The sequence below is a fragment of the Erpetoichthys calabaricus genome, chromosome 8, assembly GCF_900747795.2.
Source record: "Erpetoichthys calabaricus chromosome 8, fErpCal1.3, whole genome shotgun sequence".
Classification (NCBI taxonomy): Eukaryota; Metazoa; Chordata; class Cladistia; order Polypteriformes; family Polypteridae; genus Erpetoichthys; species Erpetoichthys calabaricus.
Genome location: NC_041401.2, coordinates 177,731,965 through 177,751,429, shown reverse-complemented (window position 1 = coordinate 177,751,429; position 19,465 = coordinate 177,731,965).

The following is a 19,465-nucleotide window of genomic DNA, read 5'->3' as shown; positions in this document are numbered from 1 at the left end:
ATAAACATTAGATGGGCAGAGAAACAGCTGGGCTTTGACTTTTAATCATTAAGCCATGTTGAAAGGTAAGTTATCTTGGAGACATGTTGAATGCTGTTGGCTAAGGTGCGAGCCTTTCTTTATCAACTCGTTTGTCTTTACTTGACAAATTGCCTGTGAATGACTCACTAACGCACAGAAAGACAGTGCTTAAACCACAAATTAAATTAAGAACGAGCAGATTTTTAACTTTCACTCACTCGAGTCCTCAGGTAGTCATGACAATTCGGCTTAGTGGTGCACATGGAGTTCGTGTGTGTTCATGAAACCTGTAGTTTACAATACAACAATGCCAAACATCTGTAGTCATCAGTGTATATCACTTCTGACCAGAAGAAAAATCTGCCTGGGTAGCCTCTGGTGAACTCTCCTGACACTGGAATACAGCTCAGCCATGCTGTTGACACAATGAAGGGCAAACTCCTGGCACATGACAGGCAAGGGAAGAACTCTGACTGAGCTGAAATGTGAGATTAGGAAAGCATTAGTAGAGACAGCAAAATGTGTGGAAACAAAAACAGGGAAGCAGAGGGTCCTGGCCTAACATCCCAGGCAGCTTCAGATGGCTACAGCACACAGATGGTAAAACGATCATTGCTCAACTCCCAGCTCTGTTATTTTACAAAATATGGGAACTGTAAAGAGAATTCCATTGCAGTTTTAGAACATTTCTCTGCTTGTTCATTCTGTCTCATTCATGTTCTGCTGCTAAATCCTAAATGTGGATCATTATCAAATAAAGCACATTAACTTAACACAGTGTAACAGTGTGATGGTTTTATTAAATGTGGTATGGTTAAGATTTGATTTTCACAAATATGTGAGCAATGTCGCACTGGGCTAAGATGTTGGACTGAAATCCTGCACGCTGTAGGCTAAATCTGTACCACAGACACACTGTGTAACTCTTTGAGCATTTTTTAGCTTGTATTCATAAATATTTCTGTAAAAACTGTGTTGTATGTCACTTTGGAATGGTGTTTACAGTGAAACACACTACAATGACATTATTGTTTTTTATTTATCAAATGTCTTTATCCAAAGTGACTTACAAAGCAAATTATAATATATACAAGAATGATTAGAAGGAACAAACATCAAAAGCAACAAAAAACAAGATAAGAAAATTGAGCAAGAAGTAGTACTACTACTACTATATACCAACAACTAGACTAAGACAAAAATCAGTACCATAAATTCTCTGACAGTACAGCAGCAGCTACAGTGTAGAAGACACACTAAGCCATTTCAAAATATTTAATGTAAAGGTGTATTTTCAAAAGATGCCTATACATGAGTAAATTGGGTGCAGTTCGAATAGAGAAAAGGAGATCTTTTGACAGCTTTGGAGCAAGAACCGAGAAGCATTTCCCAGTCTTGGTATTTTTGGCAAGAGGAGGGATGGACATCAGATAGGCAGAGGGAGAACTGAGACTTCTTGAAGGGACATATGGGGAGACCAAAGACTGAAAATATTGAAGAACACAACAACAAGAGTTTTGAACTGACCATAGTTGAGGAGTACAGTAATAGGAATGAAACAAGGAACAGTAAACACACAGTAACAAAGTTGTTATCCAAGTTAAAAAGGCTTGTTATGCAGGCTAATCTCCTTACTTCTGTGAACATTTTTATGCATTCACCCAGTGCTCACACCACTGCACTACTCATATCACACCCAACTAAAATCAACCAATATCAAGAGTTTTTTAACAACTGAAAAACTCATGTTGTCAAGTAAGTGCTGCAGCATTCATTGTCACAGTGGTACATGTATGTTCTTTGAGTATGCATCTTGATAATACAAAGGAAAAAGAGTATAGTTGTATGAAGTTCATCAGATTAGCTTCTGTGATGAATTCTCAATAGTCAATTTGGGACTGCTTCCTACTAAATGAGCAAAAATGTTATATAAGAGCAGAAAAGGGAGTTTTGAACATTGTTTATCATTCCTAAGCAAGAAAGCAGGACTCACAGGATTCCACTCATTGAAGTTACTCTATTATGCATTCATCTCCGCTAGACAGCAGTGACATTCTTTTTATCTTTAGCAAATGATGTTTCAGAAAACAAAGTGGTTTTTCACTCACATGGTCACTGCCTATCATATGAAACATCGAGGAAAACAAATCCCCATTGGCAGAAAGTACACAAAAAAGTCAGACAGACATAAACTGGCTGGGTATTTTGAACAGCAATACACAGACAAGACCATCCAAGCAGATGTGTAAAAACCACATCCAATAAAACCTCACTAAAATGATGTTTCATTGCCAGTCTGCTGTGAGACCAGGCCCCTTATCTGTTTCTTACCCGGTTTCTTTGCTGGAATTTGAGAAAACATCTAGTAGACCAAGAAAAGAAGTTAATAGACATCACAACCAAGATTTTACTCATTACCTACTGTATATTAAAAAATTAAACAAACAGACAGTACGTATATATAGAGACAGACAGACAGAGAAAGTGTACTATTATAAGAGACAACCTGACAGATGGATAAACATGAAGCAATTTATTGGATTCTCTGAGAGAAGTAGACAAAAATTTTTCTTTAGCCTGATTTGATGTTCTGCCATAACTCAAGTGCTCAGTGACTTTAAATGTGCCACTGTCATAGGATGCCATCTTTTCCACAGATCATGTGAAATTACCCCTTTGCTGTATTAACCCCGGTCAACTGTAAATGCTATTACTGTGAAGTGAAAGCATCAAGGAGCAACACTAGTTCAGCCACCAAGCAGCAGATCATGCAAACTCACAGAACAGAGCCGCTAAGTACTAAACCACACAGCATATAAAAATTGCTTATCGTCTGTGGCATCATTCACAACAAACTTCCAAACTGCCTCTCGGAACAACAGCACAAAAACTGTGTTTTGGAAGCTAAATGAACTGGGGTCCTCCATGGCTGAGGAGCTGCACACAAGGCTTAGATCACTATGCCCAATATCCAAGCATCAGCTGGATTGGTGTAGAGTAAAGCACATCATCATTGCACTCTGGGGCCATGAAAGCATATTCTCTGGACTGGTTAATCACGCTTCACTATCTGGCAGTCTGATGGATAAATCTGGGTTTGGCAGAATGACAGGAGAATGCTAACCTCTAGATTGCACAGTGCCTTTTGTAAGGTTTGGTGGCAGAGGAATATGGTCTAGGACTGTTTTTCTGGGTTTTGGCTAGGCCCTTGGTTTCAGTGAAGGGTACTATTAATGCTACAGAACACAAAGACATTTGTAACAATTGTGTGCGTGCTTCCAAAGTAGTGGCAACAGTTTGGGGATGGCTCTTTCCTGTTCCAGTATGACTGTGCCCCTGATTTATAAAAAAAACAGGAAACTCAAGTGGCCTGCACAGAGATCTGACCTCAACCCTACTGAACACCTTTGGGATGAACTGGAACACCAATAGTGAGCCAGGTCTTCTCATCCAAAATCAATACCTGATTTCACAAATGCTCTTTTGGATGAATGGGCATGAATTCCTACAGATGCACTCCAAAAGTTGTTGAAAGCCTTCCCAGAACAGTGGAGGCTGTTACTGCCACAAAAAAGGTTTGGAGGCACCCCTATATTAATGCCCATGATTTTGGAATGGGATGTCCAACAAGCTTATATGTGTATGAGGGGCAGGTTTCCACAAACATTTGACCATATAGTGTGTATTTATGCACCAGCACTATTAGATACAATGAAAACCCAAGATTGCACCTCACTATGCCACCAGATGCACATGTACCCTCATAGCATTTTGGGGGAGTTAACACTGTGCTACCTATAGTAGCGAGTCTCATGTAGAATATGGAAATAAAATGTGGGAAGATTGCTCCTGAGATGCATTGACTGAGATGCTTACCATACATCCAGACCATCAATGCTCCAACGGTAGAAAAGCATGAAAACATTGCTGCAGTTTCCACATGTGAATCCATAAAAAGTCTACCCATCTATAAGAACAATTCAACTACCGTGACAGTAAATCCATTTGGATAAAAGTGGATTTAGAGAAATTATTACATCTCTCTATTATAATAAAAAAATTCCGAGACAAGACAAGACTTTTTATCCTGTGACGAGACATGATCTTTTGAAAAGAGACACTTTCACGTCCCGAAAGACAAGACTTTGTGCCAAGAGATTTAACCAAGCCCAGGGACGGAAATAAAAGACAAAGAGTAGATGACAAAGTAGAACGTCCTAAATAATTCAAAAACGTTGGCACGATACACATGCAGAGCAGGTTTGAGATAATAAAAGTACTAAAATTCGAAAGTCTCAAAAAAATTATAGTAAAGATCGCATTAGCACAAACAAACACAAATTATTACTCGGTGAAATAACGGAACAGCGAAAAGAGATTGAATATATTGTTCGGATTTAATCTTTAAGTGGGAGACTTGTAGATTGTCTAATTCATGTTGTCATCAGGGAAAAGTAGTGTTTCTTCCCACTGAAGAGGTGTATCCGTGAGAAATAAAAGATTTGTTGCTTGGTGAAAGTTAAATCCACATATGCGAGCAGCAGAGATGCGAAGTGGCTGGCACATAGCGTAGGCCGGGGAGTTTGGCATAGTATGAGTAAATCTAATCTCTTCTCATTACTCTAATTAGTAATTGATAGCCTGACACACTTCCTATGTGTGTGAATGTGTGTCACCTGTGTGAAACACGGCTCAGTCCTTGACGAGGGAGCAAAAACAAGAAATAAAATTGTATAATTAGAAAAAACTGTTGAACCGATGACTGTTTAAGCCATGATCACAGCTATCATTTTAGCATGCACATGACCATACATGTATCGTTGTGTATTTTATGTTTTTTTTCACATGATCATTCAGTTTCTCAAATGGGCAGTCAGGCTAATAAATTCAAAGCAACAGCAAAACGTCCCAAAAACATTGAAGTAAGCCTTACGTGAATCGTGAAAACTCTGGCTGGAGAAGAGACAAGTCCACAAATAATCTTTTTTTAATGTTATTTAACGAAATAGTAAAATTAACAAATACTTAAAAATATCAAAAAGAAGACAAAAGGATTTACCTGTTAGGCAATCCACAGGAACCAAGTACCAATATAAATCCATAAATTGTAAACCATTAACAGTAGCAAAAAGTCAGAAAATCCTGTAAGACAAAGTTGCATAATACAACACCATGAAACACCACACTGCATTTGAATGAACCACAGGAACTTGCTGTTCCACACTGAATATAAAAGCTGGAGGAAGCCCCCTAATGATGAGGTCAGGGTTGTTCCAAGTCTTGGGGATGCACCCACAAAATACAAGTAACATGGCAGAACAAAACTATGCACACAGAAACTAAATAATCACAAAATAATATTACATATAAAGACAAATGATAAAAGCAAGCAATAACATTTATATAAACAAAAGTACCTAAAAACGAACAAAACAAAGAGATAAAAAAAGGAATGTACACAACATACAATAATCCTGGGACATGTTTTGTTTGTCTCTACAGCAGCACACTGGTTCTGAGGTTTTCAGACTCTGTCTTTGGGACACATGTAGCTGTGACTTTTCAATCCAATGAGATTATTTTTCCTTCAACTACACAGCTTGGCCTTACAGTCAGTCCACTATCTAAGAAATTCCTAATATTCTGGGGATTCCATTTTTGAACTCAGATGTTTTGTGGTGTTACAGCTCTTTCTTGTGATGTCATTTTACACTGTCACTTTTAATTCACTTGTTCATTATTATGCCAATCATAAGCATACAAAGGGCAACTAAGCTGGCTACCTGGAGATGATTATTCAGCAACATTTTCACCTGTTTGACACTAATATAAAGTGGTATAAATTACTATACAACATTTAGAAACAATAAGAAGAGATAAAATTTAAGTTGTGTTAGTTTTACAGACAAATACAAACAAGCACATCTGCAATAAATTTCTCAATACAGTTAATTTTCAGATGCAGGACGCCATAAGCAGGTCATGCATTGAAATAAATAGCAAGTTTGTGTCTCTGGCTTGCTCTCCTTGATCTTCTGTATTGATATCCATTACTTTTTCATCTTGGACCTCATTGCTTTTCCTCTCACTTCCATACAGCGGAGACATTGCTGCCAAGTTGACTTTGGCTTCCTCATTCTCTTTCTTCTAATTTCTGAAAATCCTATTTTTACAACTTAGTCCTGCTTGAACTGTCTGCGTCGCAGAATAATGTGTCATCCGGTTTGATTATTAGGAAGTGACTGTCTGCTGTGTGGTTGGTTTAGAGCTGGATGGCTGGTGGCCAGAGACGTGGGGACATCCGAAGTCTTTTCTTTTTCAATCCCTCTTTATGACCCCTACTCACAGCACTGGGATGGGGGCAGGGTGCTACTAGGCAGTTCATTTTTAATCTCTCTGATTCAAATTAGTTCTAATTATTCATTTGTAGCATTTGTTCAGTTAGTTAAAATTGTTAACCTTTCATTTGTAGCATTTGTTCAGTTAGTTAAAATTGTTAACCTTACACGCACATTTATGGGATGCATGTAGAAAACTCTCAGGGGCTCATAGAATTGGGGAGAAAGTGCAAACTTCACTCAGACAGTAAGAGACAGTAAGAAAAATGTAACTTAGTGGTTCTCAAGTTTAGACATGTGACCCACTTGAACTGAAGGTGTCCACTCCAACCAAATTCTGCTCTTAGCTGGACTCCTGCCTTCATTAAGAAAGCCATTAATTTATTTCCTAGTTTCTGATTTTTTGTGTCAATCCAATATTATTAAAATAGATTTGCTACTTTTTTTTGTACTGAAAAATAGTAAGCATGTTATATTTTTAATGATCTGGTTATTTAATTGCGGTAGGCTGGCGCCCTGCCTGGGGTTTGTTTCCTGCCTTGCGCCCTGTGTTGGCTGGGATTGGCTCAAGCAGACCCCCATGACCCTGTAGTTAGGATATAGCGGGTTGGATAATGGATTGATGGATGGATGGTAATTTAATCCTTTTCTTACTAATTAGCACACGAGTGAACATGACTCTGAAATAGACACTCTCCTTATGCACTAATTATCAGTACAGGATATCATTAAGGAAACAAACTCTACAGAAAAATAAAGGATAAAAAAGAATAAAAAAGAATATGCTAAAAGTTAAACATTTAAAGCTATGGCAAAAATACACATTTCCAAATTTATTTTACAAGTATATATCATTACAGTATAGCAGCCGTGCAACAGGTGACATTATAGAACATTTTGCTAAATGGAAATAGAAAAGTCTAGCTAATTAAAAAACTAAAAGACTGACCCATTCATTTGTGAAATGAAAACCAGAAGCCATAGAGGCAGCCCAGAACTGAACTAGAGAACCACAGTCTAAAAGTTACTGTTTACTGATATTTAAGGCTGATTCATGTGCCTGCGTTGAGCCTACAGTGTAGGCCTGGACGCTAGTTGACAGTTTTTAGCATGCAAGAAAAGCAAAAAATCCATTAAAATGCAGGCAGCTTTTCTCCTTTAACATCATTGCTTCTCTTGCTAAACATTTTCTTTTGTTGGCAAATGTAACTGTCCCCCACTTTTTCATAAATTTGCCAACTTCCAAATGGAATTTAGCCAATTTTTCACACCACAAATTGGCTGCCATTTGATTGTCTTTGTCCTGTTGTGATGAGGTATCTTATAAATGTGTATATTTTCTAACTTCTTCAACAATCTTTCTGTGATCCGCTCCATGTTTACTTCAGAATAGCAAAAGACAAATGGAAATGAGATTCAATAAATACGTAGTTACCAAACTGGCCGATCAGAGTTGTAGGGGTCTGTGTAGTGTATGCGCCAACGCAATGCAGTCATATCTTTGAGGAGATGTTTGTCAGGTTACACCGTAGGCTAGTATAAATCGACCTTTAGTTTTGTGCTGTTGTGATCTGCGTGCTGAAAAATCGTGTAAGTCCACTAAAAATACCAATAAACAGAGCAACATTGACACAATATGCATAATTTAAAAAACACATACAAAAAATATATCAGCTACAACAATTTGGACAAAAGAAACATAAACCAGGGAGCACACCATGGCTGAAACATAACACTTAGCTTTTTCTTAACGATTTGATTCTTGCTTTTATTCATGTTCTGCAGCATCTTGCCTGTTTTTGAATTACTTTTATTCATTTTGGATTTGGTCACTTCTCCTGCTACTTTGTGAATGGCCTCTTGCGTGTTTCTTCAGCTTAACCTGTGGAATCATGGGCTTGTTTAAATATATATATTTACTTGCCATCACGTCAACTTGTTTGGTGACTCACCCCTTCTGCTGTATAATTTTGGTGCACAAGGTCATTCATGTTTTGTGAAAGGGCGTGTCACGCAGCGTTCCCCTGGCCAGCTGGAAAACGGGGCTGCCATACTACGTGCGCTTCCACCCCTGTTGGTGCACACCTGACACTTACTAGCTGGCCAACTTTCAATTTCCTTCACCTTCTCCTCTGGCCAGATAATATCAGCTGTGGGGATAGGAGGTGAGGAATGTTCACAATAGTCTTGCTGGGCAGCTCTATCTGGACTCAGTTTTCCTAATTGATGACTCAGGTGCCGCCGAGAGTGGCAGCCTTTTCAGCAGCTCCATATACGACTTTCTTTTTCTACCTTTTATTTTTCTCTTTATTATTTTTTATTGATCACTCCTATCACTTCTTTTATGTGGATTCGTTCCCTGGACACTTTTACTTTTACAACGTGGACATGGATTTTTACACGCCGAGACTCGTTTATTCAAGTAGTCAACTTCAAGCGCTGAGAACAAATGCCAGTGTCAGTGTGGTTCGCTATTTACCCGACGAGGTAAGAAGGCGGTATCGTGGCAGCAGAGCCGGCACTAAGCTAAAAATGAAGCGGCTTGCGAGAAAGTGGCGTTTTAAGCCTTTGGTGCCTTCTGTGATCCTGGGAAATGTTAACTCACTACCAAATAAGATCGACGAACTGGCTGCACTGGAGAAAAATGTCAGAACCTACAGAGAATGCAGTTTGTTGTGCTTTTGCAAAACGTGGCTAACTACCACCATCCCAGATGATAACGTGGAGCTACCCGGGTTTAGCACAGTTAGACGCAAGTACCTGCGGGAAGCACAAAGGAGGAGGTCTAGCTCTCTATGTTAATAAACGGTGGTGTAACTCTGGACATGTAAACGTCAAAATCTCCACTTGCTGTAGGGACATCGAACTCTTGGCAGTAAGTTTGCGTCCCTATTACTTGCCCAGAGAGTTTGGACATGTCATTGTTGTTATTGTTTACATCCCTCCTCGGGCAGACGTGGAGTCAGCGAGTGACATCATCCATTCTGCTGTTGCTAAGTTACAAACACAGCACCCTGAGGCGCTTGTGCTAATCGCTGGAGACTTTAACCATGTGACGCTGGACAAAACATTACCTGCCTTCTCCCAGTATGTGGACTGTAACACCCGGGGAAATAAGACTACTGACTTACTGTATGCAAACGTTAAAGACGCATACAGCACCAACCCGCTGCCTGCGCTTGGGAAAGCAGATCACAACCTGGTTCTGCTTCAGCCTCACTACAAACCAAGAGTGAGGGTCCTACCTACAACCACACGCTCATTCAGGAAGTGGTCCCCTGAGGCAGAGCAGGCTCTGAGAGAATGCTTTGGAACTACAGACGGGGATATCCTGCAGGGATCACATAGTGAGAACACTGAGGAGATTGTTGACTGCACTACTGACTACATCAACTTCTGTATGGACATTGTAGTTCCAGTAAGAACAGTTCACTGCTATGCTATCAACAAGCCATGGATTACAAGTGACATCAAGGGCCTTTTGAACCAGAAGAAAAGGGCTTTTAAAGGCGGTGATCAGCATGAGCTCAAGCGCGTGCAGAAGGAACTCAGAGTCCAGCTCAGGAGCAGTACAGGAGAAAGCTGGAGCAGAAGTTGCAGAATAACAGCATGAAGGAAGTGTGGGATGAGATGAAGATCATCACTGGCTGCAGCTCGAAGCGGGGTGCCACCATCGAGAGAGACGTGAAGAGAGCAAACCAAAAGAACAACTTCTTTAACAGGTTTGACCACCCTAACCCACTCTCACCTCGGAGTACTACACCCTCCACCCATCCTTCTGCTGATACCAGCATAGGAGAGACATCCCCACCCACAATTACAGCAGCCCAGGTAAGCAGAGAGCTGAGGTGACTGTGCCAGCAAAGCAGCAGGTCCAGATGGAGTATCGCCACGACTGCTGAAGGTCTGTGCGCTGGAGCTGGGGAGTCCTCTACAGCGCATCTTCAACCTGAGCCTGGAACAGGGGAGAGTCCAGAGGCTTTGGAAAACATCTTGTATCACCCCAGCCCCAAAGGTATCACGTCCTAGTGAGCTGAACGACTTCCGGCCTGTTGCTCTGACGTCACATGTGATGAAGACCATGGAGTGGCTGCTGCTTCACCACCTGAGGACACAGTTCCGCCATGCCCTCGACCCTCTGCAGTTCGCATACAAGGAGAAGGTGGGAGCGGAGGATGCCATCATCTATATGCTACACCGATCACTCTCCCACTTAGACAGAGGCAGTGGTGCTGTAAGAATTATGTTTCTAGACTTCTCTAGCGCCTTCAACACCGTCCAACCTCTGCTCCTTAGGGACAAGATGACAGAGATGGGAGTAGATTCATACCTGATGGCATGGATCGTGGACTATCTTACAGACATTCTGGTCAGCAACACAGGAGCGCCGCAGGGCACTGTACTTTCTCCAGTCCTGTTCAGCCTATATACATCGGACTTCCAATATAACTCGGAGTACTGCCACGTGCAAAAGTTCGCTGACGACACTGCCATCGTGGGCTGCATCAGGAATGGGCAGGAGAAGAAGTATAGGAACCTCATCAAGGACTTTGTTAAATGGTGCGACTCAAACCACCTACACCTGAACACCAGCAAAACCAAGGAGCTGGTGGTGGATTTTAGGAGGCCCAAGCCCCTCCTAGACCCCGTGATCATCAGAGGTGACTGTGTGCAGAGGGTACAGACCTATAAATACCTGGGAGTGCAGCTGGATGATAAATTGGACTGGTCTGCCAATACTGATGCTCTGTGCAAGAGAGAACAGAGCCGGCTATACCTCCTTAGAAGACTGGCGTCCTTCAACATCTGTAATAAGATGCTGCAGATGTTCTACCAGACGGTTGTGGCGAGTGCCCTCTTCTACGCAGTGGTGTGCTGGGGAGGCAGCATAAAGAAGGAGGACGCCTCACGCCTGGACAAACTGGTGAGGAAGGCAGGCTCTATTGTAGGCACGGAGCTGGACAGTTTGACATCTGTGGCAGAGCGACGGGTGCTGAGCAGGCTCCTGTCAATCATGGAGAATCCACTGCATCCACTAAATAGTATCATCTCCAGACAGAGGAGCAGCTTCAGTGACAGACTGCTGTCACTGTCCTGCTCCACTGACAGACTGAGATCATTCCTCCCCGAAACTATGCGACTCTTCAATTCCCCCAGGGGAATGGGTAAACGTTAACATTATTCAAAGTTATTATCTGTTTTTACCTACATTTTTATTACTCTTTAATATCGTTTTTTTGTATTAGTATGCTGCTGCTGGAGTATGTGAATTTCCCCTTGGGATTAATAAAGTATCTATCAATCTATCTAATTCTTTTTTGGCTAAGCACTACTGCCTATATACTATAGCAAAGCCCTCTGTGTTTGAAAGAACAGCCTCTTTATTTTCTCTGCCTTTCTGGAAATGTATTTTCCATTCTGCTACCAACTTTTTTTTTAATGGCTGTGCTGTGGGTTTAATTTAGAAATGTTCAGCTTATGTCATTGGCTGTAAAGATAGCCTTGGAGACAATAAGTCACATGGCTTATGCAGCTCTGAAATGAGTCCAACTTCTGTTTCATCCCCAGGCCTATGGCACGCCATGATCGATAAAAGATTTTGTGTTGGGCTTGTCAACTTGCAGTACTGGACAATGTATCTGGTATGGACGCTAAGTGAGATAAGAAAAACAACATAAACTCTTAAAAAGTAAACAATGTTGTCAGCCAATAGTCAATGGGGCCAGAATCCAAAATTAGGATGAATGGGTTTATATAGTAACACAAACAATAGAGACAAAAAAAATATTTTCCTCAATCCAGGAGTTCCTGAACCTGAGTCTACCTGAAGATTATAGGCTGTGCTGCTTTTATTACACTCAGGGTTAAGATTTTGTACACTTGTACTTGTACACCTAATTCTGTTTTGCACATTTCCTTTTGTTTTGTATCTCAACAGGGGCTCTGAACTGTAAGAAATCTTATTTCTATTATTTTGTAGGTTTAAAATCATTCTGGAAGTTTCACAATTACTTCACATCTTGGAAACACTGTTGTTTCCACCCACATCCCAAAGATAAGTAGGTTGGGGTGATCCGAGTCATCTAATAGTTTTGCAGTGGAAGAGCACATAGCTACCCTGTGAGAGGGCTGACATCTTGTCTAAACCAACAGTTTCCTGGCTAGGAAGGAGCCCACAACCACCATAAAAAAGGGAGGTAGAGAGGGATGGAGACCCCAAACTAGGCATACTGGGTATGGCTGCAAACAGGCTAGACAAGGGTCCTAGAAATGGTAACCATCCATATGGATAGAATCCATCTCCCTGTGACATTGTAAAAGAATAAACAGGTTCATTAAAATCCGGGGTGATAAACTCACATCTCGCCACAGAGCCAGCAGGTTTTGATTCCAGTTACTTGCCTAATTAGTAACCATTTACTGTAGTTAATAGAACAGATTTATTTTGCTTTAATAATAATTGAGATATGTTTTAAGATTCAGAATCTTAAACCTTGTTATTTTTTTTACTTCCATGTAAATGGACGTTTGGTGATGGGAGTCAAAAATTCCCTAGACCAGACTCCAATTCTACGATGTTCAAAAAGTTGTGAAAAGCTGTTTTTAGCATAGCGTCTGCATGTGTATTTCTGGAAGATTAAAACTGATTTTTATGTCTTGCAATTTTCGTCAGACATTTATGCATTTTTAGTGTTGTGATCAGCTCCTGGATGACTGCAGCCTAGTAAACATACAAAGATTTACAATGAGCACTTTCCGGGATACCCGATCTCAACGCTGAGACCTATGTTCAATGATAACTTCTAAACTTCTAATTTTTTTTCCAAACACGTTGCACTATGCTCATCTTTGTTACAGGCTCCACACCTTTTGTTGTGGTTCAGTTTAATCCTTGGCTTATCCCTATATCCTTAAAAAAACAGTTTGACCAATGCCAAAATATAATTGCTGTCTGCTCTGTTTAATCATGGAACCAGGCCTACTAATTTGCATAATGTTTGAACAAATAGATTTTCAGATAAATAATTGATTTCAAAATGTGCGTTTGCACATATATTGCACACAGAAAGAAATTTATATGGGAATTTATAGGTGTTTGCCCTACCAGAGCACATGCTGGATGATAAAAAGAAAGAAATGATCACACACAAACACACACACAATAGATCAGTAAAGGTCAACATGGACAGAGGCATTAAGCCAACCCTGTAACAATATACTGCATGCATCTATGTAGCTTATACTGTGTTTCATTTGACCTAATGTGTTTTGTTTCAAATGAAACATTATTTAAGTTGTTCACTTCATTCAGCTTCCTGATCATAAATATAAGTCAATGTGCTTGATTGTATTATATTGTAAAACCATCCACTAAGTGATCCCCAGTAGTATCACTAAGGCATAATTTGAACGGAACGTCTGTATGGACCATTTTACAGTATACTATTAATTCTATCCAGAAGTCAAACAATAACGTGATGCAAAGCGAACAAAATGATGACTAGCTAACTCAGTGGTCTCCAGCTCAGTTGCTACTAAGTGCTCAATCTTTTCTTTTAATTATTTTTATTGAAACAGGTGTTATTAAATCATGGAAGCGTGGTCATTTTTTGTATAGCTTTGCACCTCACTTTTATCCAGTTAACAATTTAGTTGTTAAAACGAAAATCTGTTGCTACTACGGCTCTCCTGGGTTTGAGATTGATATATCTGCCTAAAATTAACGATTTCCCTGTCTGTTAATGCGCACTTACGGAATTTCTGCTTTGTTTCAGTAAGCTGAAGTATATTAAAACCGGCACTCGTGCAGCTCGTTGCTAACCGTGTGACTCCATGAGTTCATGCAAACAGGATACGCCATACTTTTCTGACTCACCACACTCTGAAGACGTTACACCGTTTAAATTCCCGCACTCAAGTGTCTCATTCACATGAAACTGTCTGCCGCATTTCCTGTTTCCAAAAGAACCCGCCTATAACGGGTAAGCAAACGGTGATTGGATGATGGTTGTGTCAGTCACATCAATATACCTATTTGAATCAATTGTTTTAGTAGTACTAGGGTGTTGTACCGTGTTAGCCATTATGAATGTAGAGAAAAGCCAAGCAAAATGACACCTTTTATTGGCTAACTAGAAAGATTACAATATGCAAGCTTTCGAGGCAACTCAGGCCCCTTCTTCAGGCAAGATGACATCTTGCCTGAAGAAGGGGCCTGAGTTGCCTCGAAAGCTTGCATATTGTAATCTTTCTAGTTAGCCAATAAAAGGTGTCATTTTGCTTGGCTTTTCTCTACAATCAATTGTTTTATAAGAGTGACAGTAAGATTGGCCAACTGGCATTTGAATGTTAAAGACGGACCGGGCGCTGCAGTAGGAGCTTAGGATCTCGGCGTGTGTAGCAATGTTTTTAATTGCAGAGCAGGGAATCGAAACAAATTGATGGAGTCACAGTGATAGCTTGAGTACCAGCAAGTAACAGAGACAGAGTGCGCTGTCCCACTGAATTTCGCCGGTCTGATTTCATTAAAGGTTGTATTTTGAAGAAATCCCGTACTCAAACACTGCCATTTTTTATTAAACATAAAGCCTTGTCCCTTTTCGTTAGGCAGACTACAAATAAAAGAACGTAATGTGATGTTTAAGCTACGAAAAGTGAGATATAGTCTAATTTTTTGGATGCCATCAAGGCTTACTATCCAGGCTTTAAATATACAGTACACGTCATTTCCTCAGATACCCTCGCTCCTATATGAAAGCTTTTTATTGAATACATTATGTAATACCAGTAACAGCGCACTGCACGATAAATGTGCAGTGAATACACTTGACTTGAGCATTCCTAGTTTTCATCCTCTTTCTCTGTACATTTAGCATTCGTTTGCTCAGAGGTTGATGCTCTTGCAGTTTCGTGAGCAGCTCTTCTTTTCTCCATTCTAGCAGCCCGCATCTTCTCTTCTTTCGTCGGCGTCTTTTCGCGTTTGTGTTGTAATTACTTAGTACGTTTTCTTTAATTTTTCACTTAAGCTGGCACTTAAGTCTTCAATCTGCCTAAAGAATGATTAAAGATATGAAGAGGTAGGGGGAGTGACGGCGAAGGTGGGAAGGGTGAGAACGACGCCTATACGCATGTGCCCCACGGCCACCCTGCTGGCTGCTCCCAAGAGTTGATTCTAATATGAAATAAAATAAAAATAAACAGAGGGATAACCTTGGAGGGCAATAATCAACACAAAAGCAGATAGTAAACGTCACATAGTATATGTGTACCAAATTTGGCAACCCTGGGCGCAAAGTGGAAACCAAATCTGCATGGGACACTCATCAATTGCTGGTCACAGTTTCACAATTAACGAACAATAGGCAGAAAACACACAGAGAAACTTAGGCAGCAGGGTTAACTACTCAAGCAATCTTGATTTAGTGATTTACATTCAATACAGTTTTACAAACATGATTCTAATCAATCACAATGCAGTGTTTTTGGTGGTAACTACACTTCAAACATCCACAAAAATCAAGTCATAGCATTGTCTTAAGTCTTTGTATACTTTAGTACAGTATATATAATGGTTAGCATTACATTAAGATAAAGAATCAAATTTATTGTAAAAAATAAATTACAGAATAAACAGTTTCACTGAGAAATTAACTAAGCAGGGTATGTTTGCCCAGGAGTCCTAGGTCTTCCTTTTCCTTTTGCAGAGTTTGTATATTCTCCTCCCCAAATCTGCTTGGGTTTCCTCCCACTTTCAAAATACATGCAGTTTAGGTGGATTAACAATGCTAAATCCGCCCCTGTGATTTGTGTGGGGATTTGTGTATGTTTGCCCTTTGATGGGCTGGTACCCTGTCCATGTGGTGCTCCTTCCCTGTTCTCTGTGATTTCTGGGATGTGGTCCAGCTGTCCCTGTGACGATATTAGGAAAATGAATGGACGGGTGTTGGCAGAGCACCAGTAACCAGTATGGAGTTTGCATGTTATCCCCATGTCTTGTTGGAAGCAGATGCACGTTACATAAAGTGAGTTTTGTACATCAGCAGGCCCTGTGAGGAACTGGTATTCAATTCAGGGTTGCCTCCTTCCTTGCTCCATGATCCTTCAAGTACAAGGTGTGACCCTCCCAACCTGAATTTAATTAAGATGGTTTGTTATTTAATTGATTAATATTCATATCATTATAATCAAATCTCTTCATAAAACCGCCGTTGTGATATATGCTTAGTTGGATTTTATTGGGACATTAAAAAAGGCAATGAAAGCTTTGCTGTTCAGTCAGTTTATTCTACTTTACATAATGCTATTTACAGAGCAATATTAGTCAATTAATTTCAAAGCAACATTGACATTCATTTGAACAGTTTTTATACGGTGCCTTTTGTTACATGTACTAATGCAAATAGCTTTATCCATAAATTCATAGTATTGACAATAAGGTTTGGTTGACAGACCATCATAATAGACACCTCAGTCTAACGTATTTCTAAACAATTAATAGTATTTGCACACACTCCACTTGGTCTCTTTTATAGCTCCCTTCACAGTAAGAAAAAGGAAAGATGTTGCCATTCAGTAAGTTTGTCTTATAAGTTAGCATTTTATTGATTTTATCCATCCATTCATCCATCCATCCTCTTCCGCTTATCTGAGGTCGGGTCATGGGGGCAGCAGCTTGAGCAGAGATGCCCAGACTTCCCTCTCCCCGACCACTTCTTCTAGCTCTTCCGGGAGAATCCCGAGGTGTTTCCAGGCCAGCCGAGAGATATAGTCCCTCCAGTGTGTCTTCCCCGGGGCCTCTTCCCGGTTGGACATGCCCGGAACACCTCACCAGAGAGGCGTCCAGGAGGCATCCTGATCAGATGCCCGAGCCACCTCATCTGACTCCTCTCGATGCGGAGGAGCAGCGGCTCTACTCTGAGCCCCTCCCGGATGACTGAGCTTCTTACCCTATCTTTAAGGGAAAGCCCAGACATCCTGCGGAGGAAACTCATTTCAGCCGCTTGTATTCGTGATCTCGTTCTTTCGGTCACTACCCATAGCTCATGACCATAGGTGAGGGTAGGAACATAGATCGACTGGTAAATTGAGAGCTTTGCCTTACGGCTCAGCTCCTTTTTCACCATGACAGACCAATGCAGAGCCCACATCACTGCGGACGCCGCACCGATCCGCCTGTCGATCTCACACTCCGTTTTTCCCTCACTCGTGAACAAGACTCCGAGATACTTGAACTCCTCCACTTGAGGCAGGATCTCGCTACCAACCCTGAGAGGGCACTCCATCCTTTTCCGGCTGAGGACCATGGTCTCGGATTTGGAGGTGCTGATTCCCATCCCAGCCGCTTTAAGTTATTTTATTAAAATCAAATAACATTCCATAGAAGCAAGTCAAGTTTAACAAAACTAGGTTCAAAAACAAATCAACCCCCACCCCATGTGAAAGAGAGCTAGATCAGCAGAGTAAAACTTTCAACTAGTAAAAATAAGTAAACAGATAAATTAATAAATGAATAAAGATAAATGGAGAACCTGCTTTCTCAATTTAAATACTTTCTCTAAAATGTTATTGATTAGATCCTGCCAAGTTTTGAAAAAGTTTTGCACAGATCCTCGAAGTGAGAATCAGATTTTTTCCAATTTCAAATAGCATGCAACATCAGTGACCCACTGACTTTAGAATAGGTGAGTTACGATTCTTCCAGTTGAGCAAGATAAGTCTGTGTGCCAATAGTGTAGTAAAGGCCATTACAGTTTGTTTGTCCTTCTCCACTTTAAGCCCATCTGGAAGAACACCAAACACAGCTGTTAGTGGATTAAGAGGGATTGTGACACAAGTTATGTTTTGTAGCGATCGCCATTGTGAAACTTTTTCTGAACCATTAAAAACAACCACCACTCATTCAGTTGGCCTTTATATAGTGTCTTTTACTGCCAGCACTAAAGCACAGCTCTTCAATTAACAGTGCTGCCATTCTGGTTAGGCTTTATTTTATACAGTGCCTTTAATAGCTCACTATGAAAAACATTTCACAGAATAATGATGAAGCGTAAAAAGCGTGAAACTGGCCACGAGCAGGATACTGTTGTTGTCAAATTGTCTAGTTATTTAATTATGTGAGCCGAATCATCTAATAGAAGGACTTAAGTGTTTGCAGATTTTTCTTTTTATTTTGACTAAGGTTTCCATAGAGAGCCTTGTTAAGTGCAATTTCATTTCATCCATAACAGCGTTGGAGGGAGGCCAGGAGAGCACGGGAGCCATTGCACAAACTCAGCCTTCCAGCGGTTGGATTATCACCTGCTTGAAAACATGACGCTCAGAGACATCCTCTTCTTCCCTTTACAAATAATTATTAGTTTGAAAAGCACGTGACGTTTTGCTTGATGTCTCACATGAGTGCACCCCCTTGACAAATAAGACCAGTATGCGTATGCCACCACCTGACGTGGCTGGCTGATCTTTGGCTGAATAGAAATAGACACCAGGCTGACGTGCAGCTGTCATTACTGTGCTTTTCTTTAATGCTTCAGCTGTAGGTTCAGTAATTTGGGTTCCCAAGCAAAGCCACAGTTGAGTTAACACTAATCTGGCTAGTTCACAGTACTGTAAATAATAAGCTTTCCTCTCAAAAACAAGATTAGACATCTTCCTGTCTGTCTGTTAATTGGGACTGGCAACTGTCACTTGTAGAAGAGGCTCTTTGAATGGTTGCCTTGCATGCATCACTTTGCCTTGGGCCCTATAGACACAGGACCAGCCAGTTTCACAAGTGACACTCATTTCATTGGTAAAATTCTAAGATGGAGACCCACATGAGCTCTCAAATTTGAGGATACAGAAATCTGCTGTTGCTAGCCCTGTAATCAGGAGGTTATGTTCACATATGTAGCTGAACTTCAGGATGAGAAGCTGGTGTTGAAGAAAAACAGGAATTTCATTTGCATGTTTGGCTGGCATTTAAAGTATTGATGAATATCTTTATGAGCCCAATCCATGAAGGACAGATAGTATCAGCGGATGTATTTTGTTCCAGGGAGATCAGCAGACAGGTTAGCTTTCTCAGCATAAGTAGACTGGGATGCCACCTCCACCTTTAAAAGGAGAGC